The sequence below is a fragment of the Mustelus asterias genome, chromosome 21 (assembly GCF_964213995.1).
Source record: "Mustelus asterias chromosome 21, sMusAst1.hap1.1, whole genome shotgun sequence".
Lineage (NCBI taxonomy): Eukaryota > Metazoa > Chordata > Chondrichthyes > Carcharhiniformes > Triakidae > Mustelus > Mustelus asterias.
Window position 1 is genome coordinate 40,359,442 of NC_135821.1, and position 19,612 is coordinate 40,379,053.

Here is a 19,612-nt window from a genome sequence, read left to right on the forward strand (position 1 = left end):
GCATCTGCTTGTGTCATTCTTGTTCCATCTTCTCAATATGTAGTGATTGAATCATTAGCAGATGGTCGTACAGTGATGACTCTTCCATGAGTGGAATTTTAATTGGGGGATAATGTGATTCCAAAGCAGCATCTCCTTCAGGGCTTTTCGTATATTACAAAAAGATACAGATTTCAGAAGAGGAACTCGACTTATGCCTTTCGTTTCTTCATTGGCCCCTCTAGTATTTTGTGGAATTTATGCTTAGAATAATCGCTTTTTCCCAGAACAGTGGCAATTAATAGTGCTGACTGAAAATAGGTTGGATATAATTTTACACCAATGTCATGACGAAGGTCACATTCACAAAGATCTGTCCTCCATTTCCTTCCACAAAACATTAACTTCAACGGTATTTTTCACAGTCCTGTGGAAGGGATAATGCACAAATAGCAATAAGTGTTCAAATGCCAAGCGTCTCCCCACTCACAGATGGATCCAGATCAGAATTTCTCCCATGTCGTTCACCCTGCTGCCAGCGAGAATGGAGAATTCGGCGCTCAGCCAAACCTCCATTCCCAGCAGCGGGACTGGAGAATCCCAGCTACGGCTGAGGTCAGTGAATCCCGGAACTAATCTTTGAAATCCTGTTGTCATTTATCTGTTCATTTATGTATGTTTGTCTGACTGGACTTGGCTCCCACTCAGCCTGATCAGACTAAATAATGGCAAATGGCATTAAAAAATGGCAAATGATGCATGTGTAGCACTGTAGTCCACTCTGACTCCATTTGAACACAAGGAGAGTTGATCCAGTTTGGCATACCTTTCGTCTACAACACGCTGCAAAACCAGAATGCATATGTTCCTTTCCTTAGGGTGGCATGGTGGCACATTGGTTAGCACTGCTGCCTTACAGCGCCAGGGGCCTGGGTTTGATTCCAGCTTGGGTCACTGTCTGTGTGGAGTCTGCACATTCTCCCCGTGTCTGTGTGGGTTTCCTCCGGGGGCTCCGGTTTCCTTCCACAGTTCGAAAGACGTGCTGGTTAGGTGGATTGGCCATGCTAAATTCTCCCTCACTATACCCGAACAGGTGCCGGAGTGTGGTGACTAGGGGATTTTCACAGAAACTTCATTGCAGTGTTAATGTAAGCCTATTTGTGACATTAATAAATGAACTTAAACTTAAACCAATTAGTTCTGTCACAGGTTTCCTGCAATCACTATGGTTTAATCACTGTAGGATGGATTTTCACAGAATCACAAACACTCATAGAAATCATAGAAACCCGACAGTGCAGGAAGAGGCCATTCGGCCCATCGAGTCTGCACCGACCACAATCCCACCCAGGCCCTACCCCCATATCCCTACATATTTTACCCGCTAGTCCCTCTAACCTACACATCTCAGGACACTAAGGGGCAATTTTAGCATGGCCAATCAACCTAACCCGCACATCTTTGGACTGTGGGAGGAAACTGGAGCACCCGGAGGAAACCCACACTGTCTATGGACCTTTAAAAATAACAGGGGGAACTCTGAATCAGAAGTCTTCCCCCATTTCTGACAGATTCCATTTTCACCGGTAGGGGAAAAGGGACGGTTAATATTCACATAGGAAGGAAATCAACCTCAGCAGGTCCATTGAATTCAGTGCTGAGTTCATTTTGACCGTTGCAAGGGCCTTCTCAGCAGTGTGGGTGTCATCATTCTTTGGACTAGATACAAATATTCGTGGAGGGTTGTTTAGGTTTGTGCAACAGTCAGGCTGTGAAATTATTGAAGTCCCTGGTTCTTTAAATATTTATAACGAAATGAGGCAACCTAAACCAATGAGAGGTAAAAAAAAATCTCAAGCCATGACGTTATTTAAATCTCCAGTCTTCTAAAATTTAAAAAGAAGACTGCCTACATCAGTGAGAGTTGAAACAAAATGCAGTTGCATTAACTGTTTGTTGATATTTTTGCAGGGCTACCATTATGTCATTATTACTGCTTTGCTGTTTTCCACAACCTATCTCAGCAGCGACTCCAAAGTTTATGGTTCGATTCACAGCTCAAATAGATTATTAAATAATTAGCTGTCTTTGTCGTGGTGTAATGAATATGTGTTTGCTTTATTAGAGGGTTAAGTACTTGATAGAATTCAAATTTTTGAACAGGCTTTCATGGATGGGATTGCTTTGATTAAGTTGGTGAAGTCTGGGAAATTTATTTATGTCTTTATTTTATTTAATCTCAACATGGCTCCTGAGGTCTGGTGGGCACTTGCTGAGTTGGCATGGAGGGTGAAAGGACAAAGGATGGTGGTTGGGAGGTATGGGTTGGCATGAGATGGAATTAAGTTATCATGAGGACTACGATGGGCTACGAAGGTGAGTGAGGGTTTGTGGGCCCAAAAATTAAGGAAACAACTGGAATAAGTTCCTTGGGAAACCAAGGCATTCAGCAGCCCCTGTGGCCACCTCTGATCCCTGTCTGGGGAAATGGGGCCCTACTCCATCCTGCAACCATCACCCCTCCTCCACCTTCCCCCCACTCCAGAGCAAAAATTGAGTCTAATGAGGCACATTCTCCCAAGGTGGGGGCAGTGTGGTGAGCCGGGAAAGTTCTTGACTTGCACTACACCTCGGGACTAGAAATCTGGCCCTAGAATCTCAGTCCAGATAGAAAATGGAGAAGATATTTTTGGCTTTTGTCAGTCCACTGCAGGGACTGCACTCGCGTGTCCCTTTTTTGACCGAGTGCTGAGGTGTATCCCTATCTTCCTATGTGTAGGAGATGAGTGGAAGCATGAATTTCTGAAATTCCTCCAGGTATTGGGAATGAGATCCATGCAGTTTGGAATTGGGGAGGAAACATATGAATGGAGCCTGTTTATGTTAATTAATCCTATTCCTAGGATTTGTGACACAGTTAGCGGGGAATAGTTTGGTAGATGGGAGTTCTACTCTGCCACACTTGGAGCAGAGCAACAGGCAGCTGATAGGTTCTGGAACAAGATGTCAAAGGTGAGGATGAGGAGGTGGTGGCATGACCAGGTGTATGTGCCTGTACACCGGTCCCTTAAGATAGCAGGACGGGTGGATAATGTGGTTAAGGTGGCATATGGTATACTTGCCTTTATTAGCCGAGGCATAGAGTTTAAGCGCAGGGAGGTTATGCTGAAACTATATAAAACATTGGTTAGGCCACAGTTAGAGTACTGTGTGCAGTTCTGGAATCCACATTAGAGGAGGGATGTGATGGCACTGGGAAGGGTGTAGAGGAGATTTACCATCATGTTACTTGGGCTGGAGAGTTTTAGTTATGAAGAGAGATTGGATAGACTGGGGTTGTTTCCTTTGGAGCAGCGGAGACTGAGGGGGGACATGATTGAGATGTATAAAATTTTGAAGGGCACAGATAAAGTAGACAGGAAGAAACTTTTCCCCTTGGTAGAGGGATCAATTCAGCTAAGTATGATCTAAGCAAATTTAAAATGTTGGCGTTTGGAAGGATGAGGGGGGATCTTATTGAAACTTACAGGATACTGCAAGGCCTGGATACAGTGGATGTGGAGAGAATATTTCCACTAGTAGGAAAAACTAGAACCAGAGGGCACAACCTCAGGCTAAAGGGATGATCCTTTAAGATGAGGAGGAATTTCTACAGCCAAAGAATGGTGAATCTGTGGAACTCTTTGCCACAGAAGGCTGTGGAGGCCAGGTCACTGAGTGGCTTTAAGACAGGGATAGATAGGTTCTTGATTAATAAGGAGACCAGGGGTTATGGGGAAAGGCGGGAGAATGGGGATGAGAAAATATCAGCCATGATTGAATGGCGGAGCAGACTCGATAGGCCGAGTGGCCTAATTCTGCTCCTATGTCTTATAGTCTTATGGTCTAAAATATGAACATATGATATTGCTAGCCATGGCACAGTGGTTAGCACTGCTGCCTCACAATGTCAGAGACCTGGGTTTGATTCCCGGCTTGGGTAACTGTCTGTGTGGAGTTTGCACATTCTCCCCGTGTCTGTGTGGGTTTCCTCCGGGTGCTGCGGTTTCCAAAGATGGTTAGGTGGATTGGCCATGCTAAATTGCCCCTTAATGTCAGGGGGACTAGCTAGGGTAAATGCATAGGGTTATGGGGATAGGGCCTGGGTGGAATTGTGGTCAGTGCAGACTCAGTGGGCCAAGTGGCCTCCTCCTGCACTGTAGGATTGTATGATTCTATGATTACAGGGATGGGGAGAACAGGGCGATGGAGAAACTTGAACATGAAAATGTTAAAACCTATCTCCTCATCCATAGGTTTTGGTGCTTTTGGGTATTTCAGGAATTCTGGAGCATTCAGCTGTTTCATCAATGACCTTCCTTCTGTCCTAAGGTCAGAAGCGGATTGTTCGCTGATGACTGCACAACATTCAGCACCATTCACGACTCCTCAGATCATGAAGCAGTCCATGTCCAAATGCACCAAGGCTTGGACAATATCCAGGCTTGTGGTGAAAAGTGACAAGTAACATTTGCACCACACAAGTACCAGGCAATGACCATCTCCAACAAGAAAGGACCGAACCATCACCCCTTGACATTCAATGGCATTACCATTGTCGAGTCCCCTAGTATCAACATTCTGAGGGTTACGATTGGCTAGAAACTGAACTGGACTAGCCAAATACAAGGTACAAGTCATGAGTTTGATGGATTACTCTCTAATTACCTGGATGAGTGCAGCTCCAACAACACTCAAGACAATCATCTCCATGCAGGACAAAGCAGCCTGCTTGATTGGCACCCATTCCACAAACATTCATTCCCTCCATCACTGATGCACAGAAGCAGCAATGTGCACCATCTACAAAATTTGCTGCAGGAACTCATCAAGGCTCATTAGATAGCACCTTCCAAGCCCACGACCACTACCGTCTAGAATGACAAGGGCATCAGATGTAATGGGACATCACCCCCTTGAAGTTCCTCTCTAAGGCACGTAACATCCTGACTTGGCAATATATCGCCAGTCTTTCACTATTGTGAGGTCAAAATCCTGGAACTCTCTCCCTCATAACACTGTAGCTTCAAAAAGGTGGTTCAAGAAGGCAACTCACCGTTTATCTTCCCAAGGACAATTAGGAATGGACAATAAATGCTGAGCTAGCCAGCGACACCCTCATCCCATGAATGAATAAAAAAAAGAATTAAAAAATGAATAAACAAGAATTAGTCATAATAAAATGTTAAGTTGGATATCATAGAATCATAGAATCCCTACAGTGCAGAAGGAGGTCATTCGGCCCATTGAGCCTGCACCGAAAACAATTCCACCCAGGCCCCATCCCTATAACCTTATATATTTACCCCACTAATCCCTCTGACATTAATGGACAATTTATCATGGCCAATCCACCAAACTCACACATCTTCCGACTGTGGAGGAAACTGGAGTAGCCAGAGGAAACCCACGTAGACACGGAGAGAGCATGCAGATTCCGCACAGTGACCCAAGCCGGGAATCGTACCCAGGTCCCTGGCGCTGTAAGGCAGCAGTGCTAATCACTGTGCCACCGTGCCAAATATTTTGCCAGTGCACGTGATTCTGTCGAGCAGTGAAGGGAAAATAACTATGATCTCCCAAGTTAATACCGAGATATTTGCTTTGTTGACCAATGTAGCTGGAGCTATCGGCACTGAAGCAATCTCTGTGGTAATCGTTAACCTTCGATGAGTCAGGTTTGGCATTTATTTACCCACAAAACTGTTAACATTGGACCATTTCCAACTGCAAATTCAAAAAATGATTATAGAGCATCTTATTTGTTTACCCTCCTGTCTTAAGGCAAGTTTTTACTTCTTCTATTGTTTTTTTGTTCGGCAGAAGCTGCAACTGGTGTTATTTTTCTACCACTGGACTCCAGTGGGAGTGTGAATCAATAATTCCCAAAGATACCTTTATCCAGTTGCTGATCTTTAAATAGAACAGTAAAAAGTTTCTAATACTTGTGGATCACATTCATAATCACCAAGGATAAAGGGAAACCTCATTTTACAAGATACGATCTTGTATGGTTTGCTTGTGTGTGAGATTGTGTTGATATGAGTACAAAGAATTGGACAAGTACTCCAACCAGAATCCCGGCCATAAATTCCAGCTCTGTGCCACCGGTGTAGGTTCGATGGGAGCCCTGGGTCAACAAAAGAACAAAGAACAATACAGCATAGGAACAGGCCCTTCGGCCCTCCAAGCCCGCGCCGCTCCCTGGTCCAAACTAGACCATTCTTTTGTCTCCCTCCATTCCCACTCCGTTCATGTGGCTATCTAGATAAGTCTTAAACGTTCCCAGTGTGCCCGCCTCCACCACCCTCTGTGTAAAATACGTCCTTCTGATATCCATGTTAAACCTCCCCCCCGTCACCTTGAACCTATGACCCCACGTGAACGTCACCACCAACCTGGGAAAAAACTTCCCACCATTCACCCTATCTATGCCTTTCATAATTTTATACACCTCTATTAGGTCACCCCTCATCCTCCGTCTTTCCAGTGAGAACAACCCCAGTTTACCCAATCTCTCCTCATAACTAAGCCCTTCCATACCAGGCAACATCCTGGTAAACCTCCTCTGCACTCTCTCTAAAGCCTCCACGTCCCTCTGGTAGTGTGGTGACCAGAACTGGGCGCAGTATTCCAAATGCGGCCGAACCAATGTTCTATACAACTGCAACATCAGACCCAACTTTTATACTCTATGCCCCATCCTATAAAGGCAAGCATGCCATATGCCTTATTCACTACCTTCTCCACCTGTGACGTCACCTTCAAGGATCTGTGGACTTGCACACCCAGGTCCCTCTGCATATCTACACCCTTTATGGTTCTGCCATTTATTGTATAGCTCCCCCCTACGTTAGTTCTACCAAAATGCATCACTTCGCATTTATCTGGATTGAACTCCATCTGCCATTTCTTTGCCCAAATTTCCAGCCTATCTATATCCTTCTGTAGCCTCTGACAAGTCCAGCCATTTTCGTGTTGTCTGCGAACTTACTGATCACCCCAGTTGCACCTTCTTCCAGATCGTTTATATAAATCACAAACAGCAGAGGTCCCAATACAGAGCCCTGCGGAACACCACTAGTCACAAGCATCCAGCCGGAAAAACACCCTTCCACTACCACCCTCTGTCTTCTGTGACGAAGCCGGTTCTCCACCCATCTAGCCACCTCCCCCTTTATCCCATGAGATCCAACCTTTTGCACCAATCTACCATGAGGGACTTTGTCAAACGCTTTACTAAAGTCCATATAGACGACATCCACGGCCCTTCCCTCATCAACCATTCACGTCACTTCTTCAAAAAGCTCCACCAGGTTAGTGAGGCATGACCTCCCTCTCACAAAACCATGCTATCGTTAATGAGTTTATTCCTTTCTAAATGCGCATACATCCTATCTCTAAGAATCCTCTCCAACAACTTCCCTACCACGGACGTCAAGCTCACCGACCTATAATTTCCCGGGTTATCCTTCCTACCCTTCTTAAATAACGGGACCACATTAGCTATCCGCCAATCCTCTGGGACCTCACCTGTGTCCAGTGACGAGACAAAGATTTGCGTCAGAGGCCCAGCGATTTCATCTCTTGTCTCCCTGAGCAGCCTTGGATAGATTCCATCAGGCCCTGGGGATTTGTCAGTCTTTGTATGCCCTTTAAAACCTAACACTTCCTCCCTTGTAATGGAGATTTTCTCTAACGGGTCAACACTCCCCTCCGAGACACTCCCAGTCAACACATCCCTCTCCTTTGTGATTACCGACGCAAAGTATTCATTTAGGATCTCCCCTACTTCTTTGGGCTCTAAGCACAATTCCCCACTTTTGTCCCTGAGAAGTCCGATTTTTTCCCTGACAACCCTTTTGTTCCTAACGTATGAATAAAATGCCTTGGGATTCTCCTTAATCCTGTCTGCCAAGGACATTTCGTGACCCCTTTTTGCCCTTCTAATTCCTCGTTTGAGTTATTTCCTACTTTCTTTGTATTCCTCCAGAGCTCCCTCCATTTTTAGCTGCCTGGACCTAACGTACGCCTCTCTTTACTTTTTGACCAATCCCTCAATTTCCCTGGTTATCCACGGTTCTCTAATCCTATCCTTCCTATCCTTCTTTTTTACAGGCACATGCCTATCCTGCAGCCCTAACAACTGTTCCTTAAAAGATTCCCACATGCCAGGTGTGGATTTACCCTCAAACAGCCTCTCCCAATCAACACTGCCAATTTCTGCCTAATCCCACTAAGGTTAGCCTTCCCCCAATCCAACACCTTACCCTTGGGACACCACTCATCCTTTCCCATCACTATCCTAAAGCTAACAGAATTGTGGTCACTATTTGCCACATGTTCCCCTACCGGAACTTTGAAGACCTGTCCTACAGATGGTGACCTGTCCACTCCTCACCATTTCTTGCATGACCTGCACTGGCTTGTGAGGGTGATAGTGCAGGTGCACTGTGCATAGTTCTGCAGATCAGGATGGCACGGTGGCACAATGGTTAGCACTGCTGTCTCACAGTGCCAGGGACCCAGGTCAATTCCAGCCTCAGGTGACTATCTGTGTGGAGTCTGCACATTCTCCCTGTGTCTGCGTGGATTTCCTTCGGGTGCTCCCACAGTCCAAAGATGTTGCAGGTTAGGTAGATTGGCCATGCTAAGTTGCCCCTTAATATCCCAAGATGTGTAGGTTAGGGAGATTAATGGTGTTGTGCCTTGCCGCACAATGTGTTTTTATTCCTTATACGATGGACAAAGAACTGCGAGATGACTTCTCATTAATGCAATAACATTTATTCATGCACACAATTAATATTAGTTACGGTAGTTACTTTTACAGAATAATCAGAAATTTCAAACTTAGCGCCGGACTTTGACTTAACTTTGAGTGACTGACAAATACCCAAGCAGGTATTGGCCTGTATCCAGGTGTTGGTCTCTGCAGTCTGGTCTTTGGTCTGGTCTGATCCTCTTCTTCTGGGTTTGGTCTGTTCTTCTTCTTCTCCTCTGGATGGTCCAGGGTCATCCTTCATGGTGGTTGGTCTGTAGAGTTGCCGCTGCTGGTAGTGTCTGTGCAGCACCTTTATCCTTTAGGAACTTTAGGACGGGCCCTCGATCACTACCAATCAATCAATCAGGGTTCGCTCACCCTAATCGATGGAGTCCAATCGGGTGCGGCCACACCGATTCCAGGGTGTATACCAGCAGCCATGCCTGTGGGTGCTGGAGGCACGTAGGTCACATACCTCCCTCCCAAATAACGGGTTAAGGCTCACCTTTGACTGGTAAACAAGTATGTTTGACCAGAGAGTGTCCGTTGTCTTCGGCATGGCCTATTTCCTGTGTATTCCCGATCTCTAACGCTGCGGTCTGCTTGTCTCAGTCTTTACACACACTTGGCCATCCTATCCCATCATGCTTTGCAATCGCCATCTTTGATGGCCCATTTGGCCACAGTGGGATAGATGTGTGGGATTACGGGGATGGGGCTGGTAAGATGCTCTGTCAGAGAGTTGGTGCAGACTCAATAGGCCGAATGGCCTCCTTCTGCACTGTTCTATGATTCTATGATCTATGTATAAGACTGGTTTGGTATCTGATCAACCATTTCGGGCCTTGCCTGTCCTAATAAATCCCTCCTCCTAAACACTCTCTCTATTGAACATGGGTCCAGCTTCACCCCCTCCCCAACAACAACTGATGCTATTTATCATGATCAACATGGAGCTTTCAGGTGAGGTGTTGTTGGATTTCTTTTACGGTTGCAGTTAGTTGGAGTGCTGACTTCTCCAGGTACTGAAGTTTCTGAATAATCGTTGGGGAGTTGTTCTGGATTTAGCCAAGCAGATCAGTAAAGTCTGAAGGTTTTCCCATAGAAAACCTGCCGTATAATTTTGGTTAGGCTACATTTGGAATACTGTGTCTAATTCTGGTCGCCACACTACCAGAAGGATGTGGAAGCTTTGGAGGGAGCACAGAAAAGGTTTACCAGGATGTTCCTGGTATGGAGAGTATTAGCTACGAGGAGAGCGTGAATAAACTGGGATTGTTCTCCCTGGAAAGACGGAGGCTGAGGAGCGACCTGATAGAAGTTTATAAAATTATGAGGGGTATGGTTAGGGTGAACAGTTGGAAGCTTTTTCCCAGGGCAGAAATGACAATTACAAGGGGGCACAAGTTCAAGATAAGCAGAGAAAGGTTCAGTGGAGATGTGCGGGGAAAGTTTTTTACACAGAGGGTGGTGGTGGCTTGGAATGCACTGCCAAGTGAGGTAGTTGAGGCAGATACGTTAGCCACATTTAAGACGTATCTGGATAGACACATGAACAGATGGAGGTTCTACCTGTGTTGCAAAAGATGTGTCTGGTCGTGTTGCCGCAGAACACTCCAAATAGTTGGACTGTGCCATACCCTGTCCTTCATGGAAAACTTTATCCAGGAATCTGCATTTGACCACAAGTCCATCCGGCACTGGTCCACCCATAACATCTCTGATGTCCTCGGATGGGTCCCCGAGCAAGCTATCAAAGCCATTAAAGAAGAAGCTCGAATCTGAAACAAAAACAGAATCAAAAACAGAAAATGTTGGAAAATCTCAGCAGGTCAGACAGCATCTGTGGGGAGAGAATAGAGCCAATGTTTCGACTCTAGATGACCTTTCATCAGAGTCTAGATGACCCTTCGTCAGTTCTGACGAAGGGTCATCCAGACTTGAAATGTTGGCTCTATTCTCTCTCCACAGATGCTGTCAGACCTGCTGAGATTTTTCAGCATTTTCTGTTTTTGTGTCAAAACTATTTGGCAGAATATCTCATCACCAGAACTTTCAAAAAAGCACCAAGTTGTATTTTGGCTGGTGTTAGATAGAATCATAGAAACTAGAAGCAGGAGTAGGCCATTCAGCCCATTGAGCCTGCTCTGCCATTTATTTTGATCATGGCTGATCATCGAATTCAGTATGCTGTCTGCTGCTGCTTCAGCAGTGACGGATCCCACTCTCATGGGAAGGGCAAGGAGACGGTCGTCCTCAACTGGTTTGGGAATTGAACCTGTGCTGTTGGCATTATTCTGTGCCACACACTGGCCAACTGAGCTAAACTGCCCCTGAAGTACATGATAATGATAATGCATCTTAATCAGTAGTTCAGGAGAAACCTCTTTACCTCAGGATTGTTAGATCGTGCAGCTGCGACCTCATGGAGTAGTTAAGAATTGTCTAAGTGACTTTTAGGAGAAGCTTGATAAACGTATGAGACTGGGATACGCAGATCTCACTCGCCCTGCCCCTGCAGCAGGTGAGAATAGAGGATTTGGTGCTCAGCCAAAACTCCATTCACTGCAACGGGACTGGAGAATCCCAGACACGGGCAACGCCAGAGAATTCCAGCAACAGTTTATCCTGGTAGGGTTACATGAAGAAGGGAGAGAAAATTTGCAAGAAACACCAAAACACTTGGGCAAAATGGTCTGTTTCTGTACATTCTATAGTTCCCTGAAATTGTTCTGTCTGTGGGATGTCAAGGCTATTGAATGACTTATTCTTTAAGAGGATAGAGTGTAAAGCAGAATGATCCTAGGCATGAGAATTTAATTGTGAGTTTAAGGCAAGGAAATCAGACTTAGATAAGTGGGGACCGAGGTGGGAATTTTCCCATCCCACCCGCCATGGGAATTGTGGTAGATGGGACAGGACCATGCAAAGGTCTGTTGACCTCGGGTGGGATTTTCCGGTTTTGGGGCGAGCGTGGTTGGAATATCCCACGCATAATATTACTCCAGGTGAAGATCTAAACGTTGTGAAGGGAGTTTACAAATGAAACTCAGGCAAATTGTTCATTATGATGAAGGATACCCATACTAGGGAACGGGAAGTCATGGCTTAGTGGTGGCAGCCTTGTCATGGAGTCAGCAGCTTGTAAGCATAAAGGTTTACTCCAGAGACTTGAGCACCAAAATCTAGGCTAACACGTTAATGACAGTACTGAGGGAGTGCTGCACTGTCATGGGCTCTGCCTTTCAGATTTAATGCTATATCGCATTCCCATCTTCCCTTTTGGTGGAATGTGAAAGACACCTTGGCATTATTTTGAAGTAAAGAAGGGGAGTTTGCCCTCGGGCCCTTCACCGATATTTATCCCTCAACCAACATGACTAAAGCTGATTATCTGGGTCATTATCTCATTGCTGTTTGTGGAACCTTGTGAATAAATTGGCTAACACATCGCAACAGCGACTGCCCTTCAAAAATTCTAATTTGCTTAAAATGTTTTGGAATGTCCTGAGGTTGTGGAAGGTGTTATATAATGCAAATTGTTTAAGTATTAGGCATTGGGGAGTATGAAGGAGCACTTTCACCCAAAGATGGATAAAAATGTGAATCCAGTTACCAGGGAAATCAGTGAAAGAGATAACACAAATCGACTCAAGGGGCAATTACATACATTTCAGGAGAGAGTAGAGAAAGAGTTGAGGGATATAATGAGAAGGTTATTGGTGTAATTTATACAGATGAGCTTTTTGGTGCCAAAAGCCTTTTTCCCATTTCTAAAAAAAATCTTATGTTTCTTGCACATGGTAATTACATGCCCAGTTACTACCCGGTCATTAAAGTAACATTGACTGCTTGTTCAGATCGTAATTTACTGCTGCAATTGAAACAGTTCAGCAAACAGAAATTACCCACTTGACCTTTGATGATTAGCGTGACATAGCTGCACTGGTGACAAGCAGAGGAAAGGAGATATACAAACCTACGCTATCGTGTAAATCACTTCCAGGGTGCTGGACTTTTATGCTTTTGTAGGAAAGGACTTTCAGGTATATAGCTCTGTTTATGACCACAGGATATCCCAGAGGTCATTACAGCCAATGAAGTTGGCTGTAATGACCTCTGTGTTCGCCACTCCAATATTGGAAATGAAGCAATCTGACCACAAATGACAGTGACATAAGAATGTTGACAAGTGCTTTGTAATGGAGTATTTGTCCAAAAGGGTAGACAAGATAAGATGTCACACAACACCAAGTTATAGTCCCACAGGTTTATTTGAAATCACAAGCTTTGGGAGCGCTGCTCCTTCGTCAGGTGAAGTGGAGAGAGGCACGCAGTCACAGAATATACAGGTGGATTTGTTTTGATTTGATTTGATTTATTGTTGTCACTTGTATTAGTATGCAGTGAAACGCATTGTTTCTTGTACGCTATACAGGCAAAAGCATACCGTACATAGAGAAGGAAAGGAAAGAGTGCAGAATGTAGTGTTACAGTCATACAGTCATAGAGGTTTACAGCATGGAAACAGGTCCTTTGGCCCAACTTGTCCATGCCACCCTTATTTATTTTTAAACCCCTAAGCTAATCCCAATTGCCCGCATTTGGCCCATATCCCTCTATACCCACCGTACCCATGTAACTATCTAAATGCTTTTTAAAAGATAAAATTGTACCCACCTCTACCACTACCTCTGGCAGTTTGTTCCAGACACTCACCACCCTCTGTGTGAAAAAATTGCCTCTCTGGACACTTTTGTATCTCTCCTCTCTCACCTTAAACCTATGCCCTCTAGTTTTAGACTCCCCTATCTTTGGGAAAAGATATTGACTATCTACCTTGTCTATGCCCCTCATTATTTTCTGGACCTCTATAAGGTCACCCCTCAGCCTCCTACGCTCCAGAGAAAAAAATCCCAGTCTATTCAGCTTCTCCTTATAACTCAATCCATCAAGTCCCGGTAGCATCCTAGTAAATCTTTTCTGCACTCTTTCTAGTTTAATAATATCCTTTCTATAATAGGGTGACCAGAATTGCACACAGTATTCCAAGTGTGGCCTTACCAATGTCTTGTACAACTTCAACAAGATGTCCCAACTTCTGTATTCAATGTTCTGACCGATGAAACCAAGCATGCCGAATGCCTTCTTCACCACTCTGTCCACCTGTAACTCCACTTTCAAGGAGCTATGAACATGTACCCCTAGATCTCTTTGTTCTGTAACTCTCCCCACAGTCACAGCCAGGGTGTAGAGGAAGATCAACTTAATGCGAGGTAGGTCCATTTAAAAGTCTGATGGCAGCAGGGAAGACGCTGTTCTTGAGTCGGTTGGTATGTGTTCTCAGATTTTTGTATCTTTTTCCCAATGGAAGAAGGTGGAAGAGAGAATGTCCGGGGTGCGTGGGGTCCTTGATTCTGCTGGCTGCTTTTCCAAGGCAGCGGGAAGTGTAGACAGAGTCAAGGGATGGGAGACTGATTTGCGTGATGGATTGGGCTACATTCACAACCCTTTGTAGTTTCTTGCGGTCTTGGACAGAGCAGGAGCCATACCAAACTGTGATATAACCAGAAAGAATGTTTCTATGGTGCATCTGTAGAAGTGACAATAGCCCGATACTCACAGGTAATCAAGAGTGTCAATGGATAAGTACAGACAGTGTAGCACAGTGTAGGCTGGCTGAATAACAAGTCTTTACAGGTAATTATGAGTGCTAATAGATAAGTGCAAGTAGTTAAATATAATCAGTATGTGTAAAGTGTCGACAGGCTGTATAACAAGTGAAAGGATGACCTAAACACCGTAATTTAAGGCAGAGAAATAATTACAAATAATCAAAAAATAAGAGTAACAGGATAGGAAGCAGTAATCCTGACTTTTAAGTATATTTTATGCTTGTGCATAACACATAAAAACTTGCAGTAAATAGTACATTGGATTATTTTTGATAGGTCACTTGCGAAAATTATATCCCAAAGATTTTACATTCACATAATAAGACACACAATGTTGCAGATTTTACAACAAAAAATGGGTTATCTTTAAACTCAACATTTTGGTACAAGGGGTAAATTGGTGGCCAGGCTCTGGTGCCAGACTGTGGGAGAACATCCTCTGTATTCTACATGCAATCATAATATTAATAACACCTGCAATAGGATTCCCAATTGGTCAGGCGTGGTATAATGAGTTATAAGGTTCTGAAAATGAGATTGAATGGGAAATTATTGTGTGCAGTGGAGCCTGCATTGCAGGAAATGGCCTATTAACTAGAAACTTGTATTATGGGAATCAACTGGAGGCGGTTCATAAGTTCATAAGATATAGGAACAGAATTAGGCCATTCAGCCCATCGAGTCTGCTCTGCCATTCAATCATGGCTGATATGCTCCTCATTCCCATTTTCCTGCCCTCTCCCCATAACCCTTCAACCCATTACCAATTAAAAACCTGTCTAACACCTCCTTAAATTTACTCACTGTCCCAGCAGCCACCACACTTTGGGGTAGCGCATTCCACAGATTCAATTGGAATTCTACACGCCAGTGCAATGGAAAGGATTTTATCCAGTGTTTCTGCACAAAATGATGCATCAAAGACATTGCGGAGCAGAAAGTTTAACCAGTTTAACAGATTAGTTGACATTTCTAAAGTTAGTTTATTTATTACTGTCACAAGTAGGCTTACCTTAACACTGCAATGAAGTTACTGTGAAAATTCCCTAGTCGGCACACTCCAGCACCTGTTTGGGTACACTGAGGGAGAATTTAGCATGGCTAATGCACCTAACCAGCATTTTTGTTGGACTGTGGGAAGAAACCAGAGCACCCAGAGGAAACCCACGTAGACACGGGGAGAACGTGCAGACTCCGCACACACAGTGACCCAAGCTTGGAATCGAGCCCGGGACTGGGGCTGTGAGGCAGCAGTGCTAATCACTGTGCCACCGTGTTACCCACATGCCCTGGGAAAAAGACTCTGATTATCCATTCTATCCAAGCCTCTCATAATTTTGTAGGCTTCTATCAGGTCACCCCTCAACCTCCAACGTTCAAATGAAAACAAACCAAATTTGTCCAATCTCTCTTCATGGTTCTTACCCTGGAAACCAGGCAACACTCTTCTCTGTACCCTCTCCAAAGCCTCTGCATCCTTCTGGTCACATGGCTACCAGAACTGTACGCAATATTCCAAATGTTTTATATCTTATTTCATATACTTCCATTTCAAATACTGACTCTACCACCTATTTAAATTCAGTCTCTAACTCAATTGGAAAGAGTACTGAGGAATTTTATGTATGAATATTCTTTGTGAAAACAAATAACTTGCCTCTTTCTTTCTCAATTGCCAATGCAGAATCCTACTCCATTCTTACAGATTCAACAACCTCGGTTTATAATGCAGAAATGATTTAGCACACAGCAAATAAAAGGGATCAGTGAAGACTTCGGTCCATTAGCTATCATGGATCAAATATATATTTGTTCAGAATCAACATTCATCAACAGCTTCTGTTCATAAAAGGTTGGTTTGGGTTGAGACCGCAGACAAGGCTTGAATAAACAAAGCAAGTGAAAGCTTTCTTCTTATTATGCATTTTAACCACAGCAACACTAACGAAGAGATAAATGGTGTGTGCGTTTTATTTTCATCAGGGAAACCACTTTCAGATTGTGGAGTGTGCCCTTTTCTTTGAGTTCTGTCTTTTGCAGTCCTCTCTCAGATTGGTGCATGAAGAATGGCTCTGCAATGCTGCAGCCTCCAGGGCAGTGGTTCCCAAACTTTTTTCACTGGGCCACACTTTCGGAATAAAAATTTGCTCGCGCCACACCGAATTTTTTATTGATAAGAAATACATTCAAAAACAAAAAAAAACAACTCCTAGCAGTGCTTGATTCATAACATAGAACACAACTACTTTATAATATGATCATGGGACATCCAGAAAGTATAAAACAATGCATCACTTGATGCTCTTGCTCTTACTTTGGAAAAATATCTATCCATGTTTAAATGTTTCTTTGATTGTCCTTGAATCTTCCCGCCACACTTGCCATCCTCTCTCGCCGCACCAGTGTGGCGCGCCGCACCCTTTGGGAACCACTGCTCTAGGGTGTGAATAGGCCCTGCCCACAAACTTTCAGAGTGAATCCCGCTAGGGCACTCTGTGATACACTGAGTGTCGGAGATACAACTCGAAATTGCGCCAAAAAAACCAAAGGGGTTTGCTCCCATTTTTCCGCACATTGGGAATCTAGAACTTTTTTTGGGGGAGAAATTGGCCTGTCTTTAATGGCCTGTCTAATAACTGGCTGGAATCAGGAATGCCAATATAATTCCGAATGTGTGCTGCTATCATTAATTAATTTTATTATTAAAATTCCACTTTGTAAAAATCTGTCAGATCGGTCATTTCTATTCTAAAGTTCAAATGCACTCACCCATGCCAATTTGACAAAATGAACCATTTTTGTCTCTGATTCATAGAATCATAGAAACCCTACAGTGCAGAAAGAGGCCATTCGGCCCATCGAGTCTGCACTGACCACAATCCCACCCAAGCCCTACCCCCATATTCCTACATATTTTACCCGCTAATCTCTCGACACTAAGGGGCAATTTTAACATGGCCAATCAACCTAACTCACACATCTTTGGACTGTGGGAGGAAGCTGGAGCACCCGGAGGAAACCCATGCAGACACAAGGAGAATGTGCAAACTCCACACAGACAGTGACCCAAGCCGGGAATCGAACCCAGGTCCCTGGAGCTGTGAAGCAGCAGTGCTAACCACTGTGCTACCGTGCCACCCAATTGAATTTCACATTGACTCCTTTGACTCTGTGAAGGTACATAACAAACACAACTCATGTTCCAATTTCACTTGGTCCATTGTTCTCCCTTCCTGACTGTCCCCGATGTCCAAGAGAGGGATCAAACCATTCAATTCCAACGTAAGCACCAAGTGTGATTCCTTTTTCCAAATATATTGTTTCAATGTAAGCTTTTGTTAAATTTAGCAGCAGTGCTAACCACTGTGCAACCGTGCCGCCTAATTTATAATGTCATGGTTTGATGTTTCAGCAAAGCATTTGTAGAATTTTGTAAAGTTTAATGGAAAACATTTACTAACAAAACTACTGACCGCGATTCTCCCATCTCACTATGCCAATTTTTTAGTGGAGCGGGCCGGGAGAATCTCGCAGCAGGCGATACACGGGATTCGTGCATGCGTTCCTGACCCAATAGCATGTCTCAGCGCCGGATTTCCGGCAGCATCTGCTCCGTGCTGGAAATCAGCAGAGAGATGCCAAGGTAATTCAAATATTATATTAAATACAATCTAAATGCTATTAGCGGGCCCGAGACTGAAGCCTCTGGGCTCACCAGCATCTCCTACCCCCCCGCGAGTGGTTTACTCTAGCGGGGTTTAGAGCGGCTTCCCACTAACAGGGAACGAGCGGCCTGATCACTGGACTGAAGGGGGGGGCAATCGAGGCCCCCCCAGAGGATTGGGCATGGGAGGGGGTGCCTCTGGGCATTGCCAGCCTGGGTCCCCTGGCACTATCCAAAGTGCCAATGCTCAGGGGGCACCTTGGTAGTGCTCATTGGGCATGGGGCATGCAAGAGGGTGGGGACTATGGGTGTGGGGACTGATAGGGGTGGGGCCTAGGGGACAAGGTTTAGGGGGCAATCGGTGGGGATCAGTGGGGGAGGGAGGGAGGCCAGCAATTGGGGCAGGCTAGGGGAGTGGGGTGAGCTGGGGATGCGGTCAGCCTGCTGGGGGTCTGCACTGTGGGACGGGAGTTGGGGCTGCAGGGGCGGGGGGGTTATTGTCGAGGGGTGTGATCGGAGTTGGGGGGGCTGGAGATCGCGGCGGGCCGGGAGGGGGTGTCATGGCTGGCAATGGTCAGGGGGCCAGCGATTGGCCGTGGAGGGCGCGGAGAGCCAGCGAAGCAAGGGTCGCTGGGCTGGCTAGCGATCAGGTGGCAATCACTGCACATGCGCCGGTCTCGGAACGGACAGATCAGCACAGGCGCAGTGACCCGCTCAGCGTGCTGATTTCTGCCTCTCCGGCGGGAATGGGTCCCGGCTCCTGAAATTTAATGATATTCACGCTGGTGGCCTCTGCAGTGCACAGAGTGTGGGAAACCCTTTTCTGAACTTCCACTAAAAAAACCCAGCAGGAATTACTCCAGTCTTCATGCGAATTCGGCACTCTGAATCTTTTGGGAGAATTCCGGCCATTGTTATAAATAGAAACCTTTGATACCATGGGCCCAATTCTCTGGTTGTTCTACTGCCAGTGATGAGGCGCCGTGCCAAATCTCTGTTCACCGCAGCAGGACCGAGGAATCTCGCTGGCGTGAACGGCGGGAGAATCCCGCCCCATGTTAACATTTAACTAAACATTTAACTTTAGCAGCTGCAGTACGACATTTCATTTAATTGCCTCATTTTTTCTTGCAACAAAATATGGGGGCATTTCTCCTAGCACAGCTTTGGTAGCTCAACGGGCTGGGAGATTCTAGCGGAGGCCCAGTTACACCCCACTGGGTGCCATGGCCTACACGGGTCTCTGGTGCCATCAGCTCAAAATCGGCACAAAGCTGCCTAATTTATTTAAATGAGAATTGTAACACATTTTACATATCATTTGTGGGCCCAGGACCGATGTCTCCAGGCCCACTAGCCTCTCCCCACCTGCCAGGAGTGTTTCACTCCAACGGGATTCGCTATAGCTCCCCACATGTGGCCCAACTCCGCTGGAGTGAAGGGGGGGCAATCGAGGCCCCCCAGAGGATCGGGCGTGGGGAGGGTGGGGGG

At 45.3% G+C, this 19,612-nt stretch overlaps 1 pseudogene; it reads right to left on the minus strand.

Moving 5' to 3' along the window:
* Nucleotides 1-398: 398 nt before the first annotated feature.
* LOC144508893 (dynamin-like GTPase OPA1, mitochondrial) overlaps nucleotides 399-19,612 on the minus strand; it is a 162,521-nt pseudogene continuing 143,307 nt past the window's right edge.